Here is a 15,651-nt window from a genome sequence, read left to right on the forward strand (position 1 = left end):
TGGAGGCGCTCGGAGAGCGGAGCACCTGGAGAGGGCCTGGAAGCTCCGTGCCCTTCTCACATACCTTGCCTTGTGCATCTCTTCCATCTAGACGTTCATTTGTATCCTTTATCATTTCCTTTTATAATAAACTGGTAAACAGTAAGTAAACTGTTTTCCTGAGTTCTGTGAGCTGTTCTAGTAAATTAATTGAACCCAAGGAGGGGATTGTGGGAACCTCTGATTTATAGCCAGTTGGTCAGAAGCATAGGTGATAACCTGGAGTTGTGATTGGCATCTGAAGTGGGGTAAGGAGGGACAGTCTCCTGGGACTGAGCTCTCAACCTGTGGGATCTGCCGCTATCTCCGGGTAGATAGTGTCTAAATTGAGTTAAACTGTAGGACACCCAGCTAGTGTGGCAGAGAACTGCTTGGTGGGGGGAACCCCCACACATGGGGTTTCAGAAGTGTTGTGAGTGTGGCAGTAGTGTGAGAGTAAAGGAGACACCTAGGAGGGAGACTGAGTTTCTCCTAACACACATCTTATGTTAAAATTCTTGAGATAATTACTATCAATAGGACACAAATTATGTGAAATTTTTAATGATAGTAGCATAATTTGTGATTTTGTAAAGTAAAGGCAATAAAATAAAATGTATGGAATACATATGCTAATATAAGAATTATGTACATCTTTATTTTATTACTCATCCAAACTCACAGAATATACAAACACACCCAAACATAACTGATTTTAGTAGTCTTTGATATTTTACTGACTTTCAGTCACATAAAAAAAATCATAGCTTTACATGTATATTTACCAATTTTGTCATTGTGGGGGTGTATTTTTCAAGACAGGAGAATAGAACATATTTTATTTAACAGTTTGCTAGTTTGGTGTCTAACTTAAAGTCTTTAGACATATGGTACAGGGGCCTCCTTGTGTACTTGTCCTGGACAGTTTAGGGTGGCCAGACTTAGCAAATAAAAATACAAAAGCCAAGTTAAATTTGAATTTCAAATAAACAATGAATAATTTTTTTTTAGGATGAGCATGTTCCATGAAATATTTGAAATATACTAACAAACTATGCACTGTTTATCTGAAATTTAAATTTACTGGGCAGCCATCCTTTACTTTTTTCTGGCAACCCTCCCCGATTTCCACAAATGTAAGCAGGACACTTGCCTACAACTCACTCTGATCTGCTGTGAATTTTTACTGTAATCCAACTTTGTGTAACCTGCTAGGGTTTTTTAAAAAACCTTCTCCACTGTCAAGTAAAAACCAGAAAAGTGCCTGAAATTTACACGTGTGATTTAACAAACGTTTATAAAATAAACACCCATGTCAACAACACCCAGACCACAAAGTGGGACATTGCCCCCACCCTCGAAGTCCCCAGGTGTCCCTTCCTATGGTAGTTCTCTTCTGTCCTCAAGAAATAATCCCTCTCCTGACTTTTATAGTAATCATTTCCTTGCTTTTCCTTATATTTTGGCCACTAGTGTGTGCATTCTAGAACAAGATGGTTTAGTTTTGCCTGTGTTTGAACTTGAGAGAAATCAGTTGTACTGTATGTATTTTGGGGGGGGTGCTAAACACTCCGTGTTGTGGCATGTAGCTCTAGTTTGTTCCCTCTCACTGCTGTATAGTATTCCATGGCATGAAGATTACGTATATAATTTATTTATTCTTTTTTGTGTGTGTGAGGAAGAACAGCCCTGAGCTAACATCCATGCCAATCCTCCTCTTTTTGCTGAGGAAGACTGGCCCTGGGTTAACATCCGTGCCCATCTTCCTCCACTTTATATGGGACGCCGCCACTGCATGGCCTGACAAGCAGTGCATTGGTGCACGCCTGGGATCCGAACCCGCGCCAGCAGCGGAGCAAGCTCACTTAACCACTGTGCCGTGGGGCCGGCCCAATTTATTTATTCTTTCTGCTGTTGGTGGACAGTTGGGGCGTTTGCAGTTAGGAGCACTCATAAGCAATACTGCCATGACGATTTTTGCATGTGTATCCTCATGCACGTATACAAGGATTTTGCTAGGAATACTGCAGGTTTTAGATTACCTAAATCCGGAGATTAAATAAACAACCAAATAGGATTCATTGTACATATTGTCTCTTCAGTATGTGCTGAAGAGACACATGAATGAAAACAAAATGGAAGAATCCTAAATTTCATCTTACCTAATTCAACGAGCAAACTATTGTTAAAGTTTATACCAGAAAGCTGTGTCATTTTGATGTATATGTGAGAATATATAGTTCCACCCCCTCCTGCTCCTTTTACTTAAATTTAGGTATCATACGCTTTTAGTTTGTGGATTTCTGAAGTTCTCAGTCTTAGGAAAAGGGGAATACAAAGTAGCCATCTCAGTTTTCTTGATCTTGCCAGTTTTGTGGCATCCATTTGGTTGTTCCATCAGCTCAATTCAGTCCACCTCTAATTATGGTGTCTGTGTGCAGGAAACAAGACTTGGAAAGGAGGCAGAAACAGCTCCTGCTGACCCAGATTAATATTTTCCAAGTGAAACGTCTGTAATTAGGCCAGTAATGATATTTTCCTGGAGAAAGAATTGAGTGAATTTAGGAAAAGAGTTTTAAAGCCCAACATGCATATGTCTGGGGGGGCCACTTGAAATGCAAGATAATATAAGAGTTTGGTTCAATATTCATCCACCCCCTTTCTGTAAGAAACATATTTTTAGTAGCACCAACCTTGTCCTTTGAAGAAAGGGAGCTCCTCCGGGAGTAAAGAAATATAAAAGTTTTAGGAAAAAACATGGGTGATTAAAAAAATTATTTTGGTTGGAAAAAGACTTTTAAAACAGATCTCCAGCCCAGAATCCACAAAGCCCAAAACTGGTAGTCTTGATAATATAAAATTAAAAATGTCTATGTGAATAAAAACACCATAACTAAAGACAAAAGGTAAATACGGACAAAAAAAAATCTTTGAAATACGCAGCGCAGACTATAGGCTAATTTACTGAGTATACAAAGAGCTCTGACTAATCAATGAGAAAAAAGACCAGAAACTCAATAGAAAATGGGCAAAGGTCAGGAGCAGGTAGTTTACAGAAAAAGAAGTGGCTAATAAGCATGTGATAAGATGCTCAAAGCAATTCCTAAATAAAGAAATGAAAATTAAAACAACAATATTAGCCTATCTAATGGTCAAAGATTTAAAAGTTAGATAGGATCAGGGTAGAGTAGAAATAGAAATTCTCATTCTCTCTTGGTATGTGTGCAAAGTGGCAACTCCTTCAGGAGACAATTTAACAAAGCCTAGCAATTCGGCAACATTTAGCACAGTTTAAACTCTTTAAAGAGCACAAACTCTTTGACCCAGCAATTCTACTTCAAGGGATTTATCCTACAGATATACTGAAACAAGTAGGTAAAGATAAATGTAAAAGAATGTTCATTGTCACATTGCTTGTATTGTCCAATGCTAGACATTGGTTAAGTAATTTGCAGTACATCTTTACTGTGGTAGAATGAGGGAGACCTATGGGTGCTGATGTGGAAAGATCTCCGTGGTAGTCATTCAAGATGCTCTTAAATGTTCTGACTCTCTTCTCCCTCCCCACACAGGGTAAGATTCTGCTTTCCCACCATTTTTGAAGATAGGTGTGGCCACATGGCTTGTGGCCAATGATGTCTGAGCAGAAGTGACATATGTCCCTCCTGGGTGAACACGTTAAGTGCTGGTGTGTGACATCCCCTTCTCCCGGCCCCAGTGATTGTGGATACAAATGTTGACATGAGTCTCTGTGACCATGATGAGCACAGCCCTCTTATCTACCCAGGTTAGACATCTAGTAGGAGTGGGAAACAAACATTTAAACCACTGAGATTGTGAATGCTTTTCATTACCCCAGCATATTCTAGCCTATCGTTACTAATACAATCTCCAAGACAATTGTTAAATGAAAAAAAAAAACCTACATGCAAAAAGAGTGATCTCATTTGTATGCGTGTGTGTTTATATACTTAAGAAATTTCTGGAAGGATTCATGAGAAACTTAATAGGGCTTACAACAAAGGTGTTGAAAGGAGGCAGAGATGGAGAAGGCAATTTCTGCTTTTCACATTATAACCTGTACTGTTGGATTAAAAAAAACAAACAAACCGTGACCATGGTAAGTTTAAATTTAAAACTAGGTAATGTTTCCACAAAAAGATTTCTACAAGAATGTTCATGGCAGCCTTATTCATAGTAGCCTTAAACTGGAAATAGCCCAGATATCCATGGAGGACAGATAGACAAATTTCGGTCTAGCCATATGGTGGAATACTTACTATCCCGCAACGAGAATGAGTGAACTTCACTAAATGTAGCAACATGGATACTCACATAGACATGACATTGAGCAAAAGAAGCCACACACAAAGGAATATGTACAGTTTATTCCGTTTGTGTCACGTATAGAAACTGGCAAGACTAATTTATGGCCTTAGAAGTCAGGATAGTGGTCATCTAATGGGGTGGATGGGTTTTGACTAGGAGTGAGCTACATGGGGGGCTTCTGGGCCACATGGACGTACTGTTTGTGGAATTTCATGGAGCTGTATCTTATCATATGTGCACTTTTCCATATACAGGCTACATTTCAATAAAAAGTTCAAAACCAAATCCAGTTGATAAAAAGAATCAACAAATAGAAAGAAGGCAAAGAAGTCGGCGCTTGGCCGGGTGGTGCTGGCGGTGCTGGGCAGAGCTGGGGCAGGCTGCCCTGGCCGGGGGTGTCCTGTTGTCAATGGCTTCTTGAGTGCAGGCCTGGGCACGTTCATGCACTGAAGCCTGGGGAGCCCAATGCCCTGGTGTGAGGCCCCGAAGAAAACCCGAGCAGGCTACACTCCCCTCCCGTGCATGACCTCAGCGTCACCCTCTTCGCATTGCGTTAAAAAACTCTGCATTGACATGGGCTGGAGCCCTGAATGGGGAACAGGGCTCTCCAGTGGGGCCAGGGCTTCCTTGGCAACCTGGGCAGGAGCCTTGTGCTGTTACAGGAGAGATGCAGAAACACAAGCTTGAACAGGAGCTGCTGGCCTCTTGGTAGCGATGCTTAATTAGCTTCCTGCAGGAGTCTTTATTTAGTTTTTTTTTTCTGAGGAAGACCAGCTCTGAGCTAACATCCACTGCCAATCCTTCTCCTTTTTTTCCCCAAAGCCCCAGTAGATAGTTGTATGTCATAGTTGCACAGCCTTCTAGTTGCTGTATGTGGGACGTGGCCTCAGCATGGCCGGAGAAGCGGTGCGTCGGTGCGCGCCCGGGATCCGAACCCGGGTCGCCAGTAGCGGAGCGCGCGCACTTAACCGCTAAGCCACGGGGCGGCCCCAGGAGACTTTATTTTTAACATTACAAAATTATCTACTTCAAGCAATTTTATTGAATAAAGAATCGAATGAAAATCAATCCTATTGTTTAATCCATTCCTATATAGTGTAGTTCAGGAGTCCCACGAGGTTAAAATGACCTTCATAATAACACTAAGACATCGTTTGCCTTTGGTACTGTCATTCTCATGGAGTGTACGGTGGAGTTTTTCAAGGCTTATCTATGTTTGCTAACACAAAAGATTGAAGAGAGAAGCATTTGGAGAATCCAGCTGTCTTCTATTAAGCGATACATGAGAGATCTGCAAAAATGTAAAACAATGCCACCCTTCTGGTTAATTTTTTTTTTTGTTTTGGAAAATATAGTTATCTTTCATAAAGGTATAGTATTTACGTTAATATGGAATGGGTTTCTTATTTTAAATGAATTAACGAATACATACTTTTAAAATTTCTCAGTTTTCATTTTGAATACAGTGAATATTGATAGCTATAACCCACATAAAGAAAAGCTCTTTAGAGTCCTCAGTAATTTTTTTTTTTTGCTGAGGAAGATTGGCCCTGAGCTAACATCTGTGCCCATCTTCCTCTACTTCATATGGGACGCCGCCACAGCATGGCTTGACAAGCGGTGCGTTGGTGTGCGCCCAGGATCCCAACCTGCGAACCCGGGCCTCCGCAGCGGAGCAGTGCACTTAACCGCTTGAGGCATTGGGCCAGCCCCCTCAGTAATTTTTAAGAATGTAAAGAGTTCTGAGACCAAAACATATGTGAACTCCTGCTAGCTCTACAGTTTTTTCAAAAAAATCCTCTATTTTTTTGGAGTAACTTTAGATTTACAGCAAAGTTGTAAAGCAAGTGCAGAGTTCTCACGCACCGCTCATCGAGCTTCCCCTAATGTTAGCATCTTGCATAATGTACACGGGACCTTAGCCAAAATGAAGGAACCAACATTGGTATATTACTATTATTTAAACTACCTACTTTGTTCAGATTTCCCCAATTTTTCCACTAATGTCACTTTTTGTTCTGGATCCAATCTAATTTAGTAAATTTAGTGCATATAGTTTTTTTCTAATTTTTCAAATTTCAGTAATTGTCTTTTTATGCTTTTTAAATTTATGCATTATGATGAATGCATAACATTCACCCAGTTCCGTGCTTAGGATATATGAATATCCCAAACACGGAGCTGGGTGAATGTTCACAAACAGCATCCAGAACAAGAAATGAAACAGGACCAGAAGACCCCTCACGCCCTATTTCAGATACTACCTCCCCAAAGATGCCCACAACCGGCCTGACTGCTGACAGCACAGGAGAGTTTTGCCTGGTTTTGTACTTTATGTAAATGGAATCATACAACGTGTGCTCTTTTGTGGCTGGCTTTTTTGCTCAACAATCTGTGAGATTCATTCACCTGTCGCATGTAGTTGTAGTTCATCTATTCTCGTTGCTATATAGCACGGGTCAGCAAACTTTTTCTGCATAGGGTCAGAAAGTAAATATTTTAGGCTTGCGAGCTGTATGGTTTCTGTTGCAACTACTCAACTCTGCGTTGCAGTGTGAAAGCGGTAATAGACAATAGAAAAAAAATGAGCGTGACTGTGTCCCAATAAAACTTTATTTACAAAAACAGGCTGCAGTCTAGATTTGGCCTGCAGGCTGTAGATTGCAGATCCCTCCATATAGTATTCCATTGTGTGAATATCCACAATTTATTAATCTATTCTACCACTGATATGTGTTCTAGTAGTTTTCAGTTTGGGGCTGTTAGGAATGGTGCTGCTCTGAACATTCTAGTACGTGAATTTCTCTTGGGTATATACCCAGGAGTGGAATAGATACTGCCAAACAGTTTTCTAATACAATTGTACCAATTTACACTCCCAGCAACAGTGTATGAGAGTTCCAGTCATTCCATATCCTCACCAACACTTGGTATTGTCTTTTCTTTTGAGCCATTCTGGTGGGTGTGCAGTGGTACCACATTACGGTTTTAATTTGTAATTCTCTGGTGATTAATGAAGTTGAGCAAATTTACATGGGCTTCTGAGAAGTGTGTATTCAAGTCTTTCATTCCTATACACTTATCATCAATGCATGCCTGCTATTTCTCTTGCTTTTTTCACTTTATTTATTTTTTTTGACTACAGCAAAATTTTAATCCATACACATGAGGTGGGTTTTTTTTAAATTTTTTGTTTATTGCAACAACTTTGGTTTATAACATTGTATAAATTTCAGGTGCACATCATTATACTTCTATTTCTGCATAGATTACATCATGTTCACCACTCTCAAGTACTGATTACAACCCATCACCACACACATGTGCCCAATTATCCCTTTCACCCTCCTCCCTCCCCCTTCCCCTCTGGTAACCACCAATCCAATCTCTGTTTCTATGTGTTTGTTTATTGTTCTTATTATCTACTACTTAATGAAGGAAATCATACGGTATTTGACCTTCTCCCTCTGACTTATTTCACTTTGCTTATTTCACTTATTTCACATAATACCCTCAATGTCCACCCACGTTGTCACAAATGGCTGGATTTCATCGTTTCTTATGGCTGAGTAGTATTCCATTGTGTATATATACCACATCTTCTTTATCGATTCGTCCCTTGATGAGCACTTAGGTTGCTTCCAAGTCTTGGCTATTGTGAATAATGTTGCAATGAACACAGGGGTGCATGTATCTTTATGCATTGGTGTTTTCAAGTTCTTTGGATAAATACCCAGCAGTGGAATAGCTGGATCAGATGGTAGTTCTATCCCTGATTTTTTGAGGAATCTCCACACTGTTTTCCATAGTGGCTGCACCAGTTTGTACTCCCACCAGCAGTGTATGAGAGTTCCCTTCTCTCCACATCCTCTTGAACACTTGTTGTTTCCTGTCTTGTTAATTATAGCCATTCTGACCGGCATGAGGTGATATCTCATTGTAGTTTTGATTTGCATTTCCCTGATAGTTAATGATTTTGGACATCTTTTCATGTGTCTGTTGGCCATCTGTATATCTTCTTTGGAGAAATGTCTGTTCAGGTCTTTTGCCCATTTTTTAATTGGGTTGGTAGTTTTTTTGCTGTTGAGATGCATGAGTTCTTTATATATTTTGGAGATTAAGCCCTTATCAGATGTATGGTTTGCAAATATCTTCTCCCAATTGTTAGGTTGTCTTTTCGTTTTGTTGATGGTTTCCTTTGCTGTGCAGAAGCTTTTTAGTTTGATGTAGTCCCATTTGATTATTTTTTCTATTGTTTCTCTTGCCTGGTCAGACATGGTGCTTGAAAATATGTTGCTAAGACTGATGTCGAAGAGTGTACTGCCTATGTTTTCTTCTAGAAGTTTCATAGTTTCAGGTCTTACATTCAAGTCTTTAATCCATTTGGAGTTAATTTTTGTGTATGGTGTAAGGTAAGGGTCTACGTGGCTATCCAGTTTTCCCAACACAATTTGTTGAAGAGACTTTCTTTTCCCCATTGTATGTTCTTGGCTGCTTTGTCAAAGATTAGCTGTCCATAGATGTGTGGGTTTATTTCTGGGCTTTCAATTCTATTCCATTGATCTGTGTGTCTGTTTTTGTACCAGTACCATAATGTTTTGGTTACTATAGCTTTGTAGTATATTTTGAAATCAGGGAGTGTGATAACTCCAGCTTTGTTCTTTTTTCTCAGGATTCCTTTAGCTATTTGGGGCCTTTTGTTGTTCCATATAAATTTTAGGATTCTTTGTTCTATTTCTGTGAAAAATGTTGTTGGAACTTTGATAGGGATTGCATTGAATCTATAGATGGCTTTAGGAAGTATGGACATCTTAACTATGTTAATTCTTCCAATCCAAGAGCACGGAATATCTTTCCATTTCTTTGTGTCTTCTTCAATTTCTTTCAGAAATGTTTTATAGTTTTCCGTGTACAGATCTTTCACCTCTTTGGTTAAGTTTATTCCTAGGTATTTTATTCTTTTTGTTGCAATTGTAAATGGGATTGTATTCTTAATTTCTCTTTCTGCTACTTCGTTGTTAGTGTATAGAAATGCAACTGATTTTTGTATGTTGATTTTGTATCCTGCAACTTTACCATATTCGTTTATTACTTCTAAAAGTTTTCTGGTGGATTCTTGAGGGTTTTCTATATATAAAGTCATGTCATCTGCAAATAGTGACGGTTTCACTTCTTCCTTTCCAATTTGGATCCCTTTTATTTCTTTCTCTTGCCTGATTGCTCTGGCTAGGACTTCCAGTACTATGTTAAATAGGAGTGGTGACAGTGGGCATACTTGTCTGGTTCCCAATCTTAGAGGGATAGCTTTCAGTTTTTCACCATTGAGGATGATGATAGCTGTGGGTTTCTCATATATGGCCTTTGTTATGTTGAGGTACTTTCCTTCTATCCCCATTTTATTCAGAGTTTTTATCATCAATGGATGCTGTATCTTGTCAAATGCTTTCTCTGCATCTATTGAGATGATCATGTGATTTTTATTCTTCATTTTGTTAATGTGGTGTATTAAGGTGATTGATTTGCGAATGTTAAACCATCCCTGCATCCCTGGAATAAATCCCACTTGATCATGGTGTATAATCTTTTTAACGTATTGTTGTATGCGATTTTCTAGTGTTTTGTTGAGGTTTTTTGCATCGATGTTCATCAGTGATATTGGCCTGTAATTTTCTTTTTTTGTGTTGTCCTTCTCTGGTTTTGGTATCAGGGTAATGTCGGCTTCGTAGAATGAGTTGGGGAGCTTCCCCCCCTCCTCAATTTTTTGGAGGAGTTTGAGAAGGATGGGTATTAAGTCTTCTTTGAATGTTTGGTAGAATTCACCAGGGAAGCCTGGCCCTATGCAGAAAAAGTTTGCTGACCCGTGCTATATAGCAACGAGAATAGATGAACTACAACTACATGCAACAGGTGAATGAATCTCACAGATTGTTGAGCAAAAAAGCCAGCCACAAAAGAGCACACGTTGTATGATTCCATTTACATAAAGTACAAAACCAGGCTCTTGGATAGGTGACCTTATTTAAGTGATGCCTTAGGAGACCTGCAGTGTGCTTCCCTCAGTTCTCAACATTTCAGGGGTGACCTCTATGTGGGCTACGTGTATCCTTCTGTTGTGGCCTGTTTGCTCTCCCTGTAGGCACCCAGGGAGGCCGAGTTATGCTCCTGGCCAGCTGTTGTAATGCTCAGCTGCTTGTAGTTGTTGTGGGCCCTTCAGTCTCTTTATCAGGTGTGGGGATCCCCAGCACAGTTGGCTGCAAGTTCTAATACCATATTTGTGTTGCAGTATTTCTTTTAAGTGAGTAGGCCCCCAGCGTGGCAGGTTGTTAGGCTCAGGGCCTTACAATTGCTATAAGCCTCCAGGCTTTAGGTCTCTTGTCAGTTCTCTGAGGATTGCAGCTGGGTGGGGCTGGCCTCACGCACTGGAGCACCCAATTGTTTCACGCTTTGGAAGGTGGGGCAAACCCCCTAGGTGGGTCTTTGAGAAGCACAAGTCTTCTGCAGCTGACAAGCCCTGCTGCCCACAGGTCTACACACACAGTCAACACAGTCCTGCCCTGTGTGGGCGCCCTGACCTCCCAAAGTGGACCCAGTCTCTCCACAGCGGGAGCCCCACACACTCCACCACCGCCCCACACTCTCCACCCGCTCCTTGTGCACACCGTGCCCCACTGAAGTCGGCTCAGTTGCCAGGCTGCAGAGAATCCAGTCACCAATCTATGCAGGCCCACAAGTTGCCTGAGGGCTTGTTGTTGGGTGGGGCCAGTCTCTAGGGTGGGCTGTCTGCCCTGGCTGAGCTGGATTAAATCGGTGCTCTAGCAGGTGGGGCAGACCCTGGGCTAGCAGGCCTCAGGGAGAACTCCAATGGCGTCTGTGTCAGCACGCCCACACCAGGCCACAACAATGGCCGCCGCCAATGTCCCAGTCCCTGGAGAGGTCTCACCTCTCATCGAGATGCTCTCAGGGCCTATTAGGTGAGTCTCTTTTCACCAAAGCACTGTGCACCTTTCTTTCTGGTGATTTTAGGTTGCTTTCTGAAACGGGTGAGTTTGCGCGTGGGCCCTTTAAGAGCCAGTTTTAATTTCTTTTTAAACCAGCTTTTCTGGGGGTACTCCCCAGTGTTTTAGTGGCAGGCAAAGTCAGATATTATGCCACTCGTCTCAATTGTGCTGGGTCCACAAAATGCCCACAGCGGGGGTGCTCCCCGGCTCAGGGCCCCGCGCCTCCAGGGAAGGCTGCAGACCTTGGGCTGCTCCCGGGCGGCCGTGAAGCTGGCGGCTTGTGAAGGCGGCGTTTTTCCTCTCCAGAAGGGAGTTTCTGCCTCTTCTATCTCAGTGAGGATTGTCCATTGTTGCAGGAGTTCCTCTTATCCAGTTTTCAGTTCTGTCTCAGGGGGTAATTTTTCCACGAGTAGTTGTAAATTGGCTGTGTCCGTGGGAGGAGGTGAGTTCAGAGTCTGCCTATGCCTTCATCTTCCACTTTATTTTATTTTATATGAACATTTTCATGTTTTTACATGATCCACATATATCATAAAAATTTTTGCTTAGTTGTCACCTGTATTGCTGTATATCATGTTTTCATAATTCACTATTATCAATAGCCTGAATGCTTTTGTTCAATATAGGGTTTTTTTGTGCATGGGGGTTATACTCCCCAGAATAAAATTACTGTGCCAAAGAGTATGAATACTTTTATAGTTCTTCTTACATATGATAACTGCGTATTTTGTATTATGTTTTCATTGTTTAAAAAATATTCTCTTACAAAGTTGTAGTAGTTGACTTTTTTGATTACAGGGTATAGAAATCGAACTCAAACAGTTTAAGCCTCAAAGGGAATTTCTTGAGGGAAGGGGGAAAGGGGAGTTGTTATTTAATGGACAGTTTCAGTTTGGGATGATGGAAAAATTCTGGAGATGGATGGTGGTGATGGTTGCATAACAATGTAAGTGTACTTAATCCCACTGAACTGTACTCTTAAAAAGGGTTAAAATGGTAAATTTTATGTTCTATATATTTTACCATAATTTTAAAAGAAAAAGGGGGAGAATTTCTTGGCTCTAGCAACTTCAGGTATGGCTGGTTCCAGGGGTCCAAGCAATATATTAGGATGCTGGCCCTCTCACTCCCATATCTTAGTTGTTTGCTTTGTGTGGGTTTCAACCTCAGGTAGACTCTCTGCACATGGCAAGTGAGATGGTCACTAGGTTTATGTCCTCCTTAACCCTCAGAATCCTGGAGAATTTACCATGAATCTCTCCCCCCCAGTGTTCATATTAGTCTTTGAAAAGGGCTCTGATCGGCCTGCTTGGGATCACATGCCCATTCTAGGACAATCATTGTCTTCACAAGAACAAGTTACTCTAGCCATCTGGGTCACCTCCTTATCACAGAACCAGCGGATTGACAGTCCCACCAAAGTCAAGCAGAGTGGGGGAGAGGAAGTTCTCCAAAGAAAGAGATGACCTCTGTTACCAGAAGGGAGAAGAAACGGGGCGGGGCAAAAACCACAGATGTCCACTACATATGTTCTGGATTTCCTGTGTAACCCAAGAACTTCCAAAGAGAGCATTTATTTATTTATTTATTTATTATTATTTTTTTATTGAAGATTTTATTTTTATTTATTTTCCCCCCAAAGCCCCAGTAGATAGTTGTATGTCATAACTGCACATCCTTCTAGTTGCTGTATGTGGGATGCAGCCTCAGCATGGCGGGAGAAGCGGTGCGTCGGTGCGCGTCCGGGGTCTGAACCCGGGCCGCCAACAACGGAGCACGAGCACTTAACTGCTAAGCCACGGGGCCGGCCCCAAAGAGAGCATTTAAATGTGTCAAAACATTGCTATGTGATTGACATTTTGTTTTGTTATTTTAAAAAATTTTAATGGATTGACCACATTTGGTGGGTGATATTTCTGTCTTTCTGTGAATACTGTAGGGGAAGAGGGAGAATCCCCCGCTGTCCTTTCCCTTAAGGTTCTTCTGGCTGGCCAAATAATTAAAAAGACAGGTTAGCAGGAGAAAATAATACCAAGTTTAATAACATGTATACATGGGAGAAACCAAGGAAACTGAGTTTCTCAACACAATAGCAGAAATTCTTGTCTTAAATACCATCTTCAGCCAAAGACAAAGGAGGATGTTGGGGGTCAGTTACCAGAGATTACCAGAAAAGCACAGTAAACAAGAGTAAGGTTATTACTCTTGTTTTGTTCTAGCAGATTTAAGGCCTCACCTTTCACATTGATAAGTTTTTAGAGATGAGGTCATCCCCCCCTCCTCCTAGCACAGAGAAGGAGATACCTTTACAAATGGAGATTTCCCTTATAAATGTAAATGTTTGTCTGGCAATGCCCAGCAGGGCCACCCAGAGAATGTGGCCAGGAAGAGACAGAATTTTGATAAGATGGGCTTGTTGGTGCCTTTCCTATTGTAACATCTATTTTACATTATATTACAGCCATCATGATAATAACTCCTTCCTGAAACAGATCTTTTATGTTAAGCTCTTTAGGCATTTTGGGAGGGGAAACTCAAATGTTCTTCCTGAGTTTTCTGAGTCTTTATTGTCTTTAGCTCGAAATAATCTGCATACCAGAGTGGTGCATCTTGGGGTGGCCTGCCCTGAGCACCATCAATACCAAACCAAATAAGTTGAATAAACTCATTAATCTGTGCTAAATTAAGAATGACTCTTTGTGGTCCAATATAGGATCACAGTTTTTTGTATGTTTATTTGTGGATGGTATGATTGATGTACATTTGAAAAGAGACTATACGAACTTGTCCCATCTTTAGTTTCTCCACATGTCTGTTAAACTCATATTGTTTACAGAATTATCTTTTAGCGTGTAGCACAGGCCCTGGAACCTAGTGAGCTGTCCAAAATTTTTATTGAATGAGTTATTCAATCATATACCATTTTCCAATTTATTCTTTGTCTACTATTTCCAGAAATGGATTGTTGAGGGTTCTAATTAAAATAATATTTGTTTTTATTTCTTTTATTTGTTCTTTTATTTGTTTTATTGCCTTTTTGTCCATTTTCTTTTCTGGACTTTGTTGCAGTGGTTTTTGTAACACATACATTCAATATTTTTCAATTTTCATAATTTGGCCATTATGTAATTACCTTACTTATTTATTGTACTGCCTTTTGCTATTGCATCTGCTTTATCTGCTACCAAAATAGTAATCCCAGCTTTTCTTCTCTTCACATAGGAATATCCTCTTACACTGCTGCTCTGTTGATTTTTTTGGTTTGTGTGTCTCTTGTAAGCAACAAATTGTTAGATTTTGTTCTTTTAACAGTCAGTGAACTGCCTTCTTTTTATAGGAGAGTTCAGCCTATTTACATTTAATGCTTTAATTGATGAAATTTTACCATATCCTATTTCCTTTTTTTTTTTTTGTGAGGAAGATCAGCCCTGAGCTAACATCCATGCCAATCCTCCTCTCCCTGCTGAGGAAGACCGGCCCTGAGCTAACATCTATTGCCAATTCCCCTCCTTTTTTTCCCTTTTTCTCCCCAAAGCCCCAGTAGATAGTTGTATGTCACGGCTGCACATCCTTCCAGTTGCTGTATGTGGGACGCGGCTCCAGCATGGCCGGACAAGTGGTGCGTCGGTGCGCACCCGGGACCTGAACCCAGGCCCCCAACAACACTTAATCGCTAAGCCACGGGGCCGGCCCCTCCTATTTCCTTTTAAATTTATTTTAATTCTTATTTGTTCTCTCCCTTTCAATTTATGGGCTTTGTGTGGGGTACTTTAAACTTTTTGTTTCCTCTTGAATTATATTGACAGATAACCTTAACTCATCTGTTCTCCTAACTTTTTCAATTTATTAGGCTTTTACACAATTGTTTAGTTCTAGTATTCATTTCTATTATTAACCTGGGAGACTTTGAATTCTCATGTAGGAATGTTAAAAGTCTAGTTTTAAAAACTTTATTCTCTGTTCTCTCCATCTCACCCTCAATCATCTATGGTTGCTAGATATTCTTATTAAAATTCAATCTGTACTAATTATTTCTCAAAATATTTACTGATTTATTTTACTTTTACTCATCAGATTTGTCCTGTGGTAAAGTTAGAATGTACTAATCTCTCATTTGCATCTTGCTGTTTGCAGATTTCTGTTGTCTCCAAATTTTACTTTTGGGCATTTGTAACATCACGTTATGGCATTACGCCCTCCACCTATGTTGAAGACTGTCACCTATGTTGAAGACTGTCACCGACTAGGTGCCCCGAGGAACTCAAGGGTGGGTTTGGAAGCATTTAACTGTTTTTCCAAGTTGTTT

Source organism: Diceros bicornis, chromosome X (genome assembly GCF_020826845.1).
Source record: "Diceros bicornis minor isolate mBicDic1 chromosome X, mDicBic1.mat.cur, whole genome shotgun sequence".
In the NCBI taxonomy this organism is placed as follows: domain Eukaryota; kingdom Metazoa; phylum Chordata; class Mammalia; order Perissodactyla; family Rhinocerotidae; genus Diceros; species Diceros bicornis.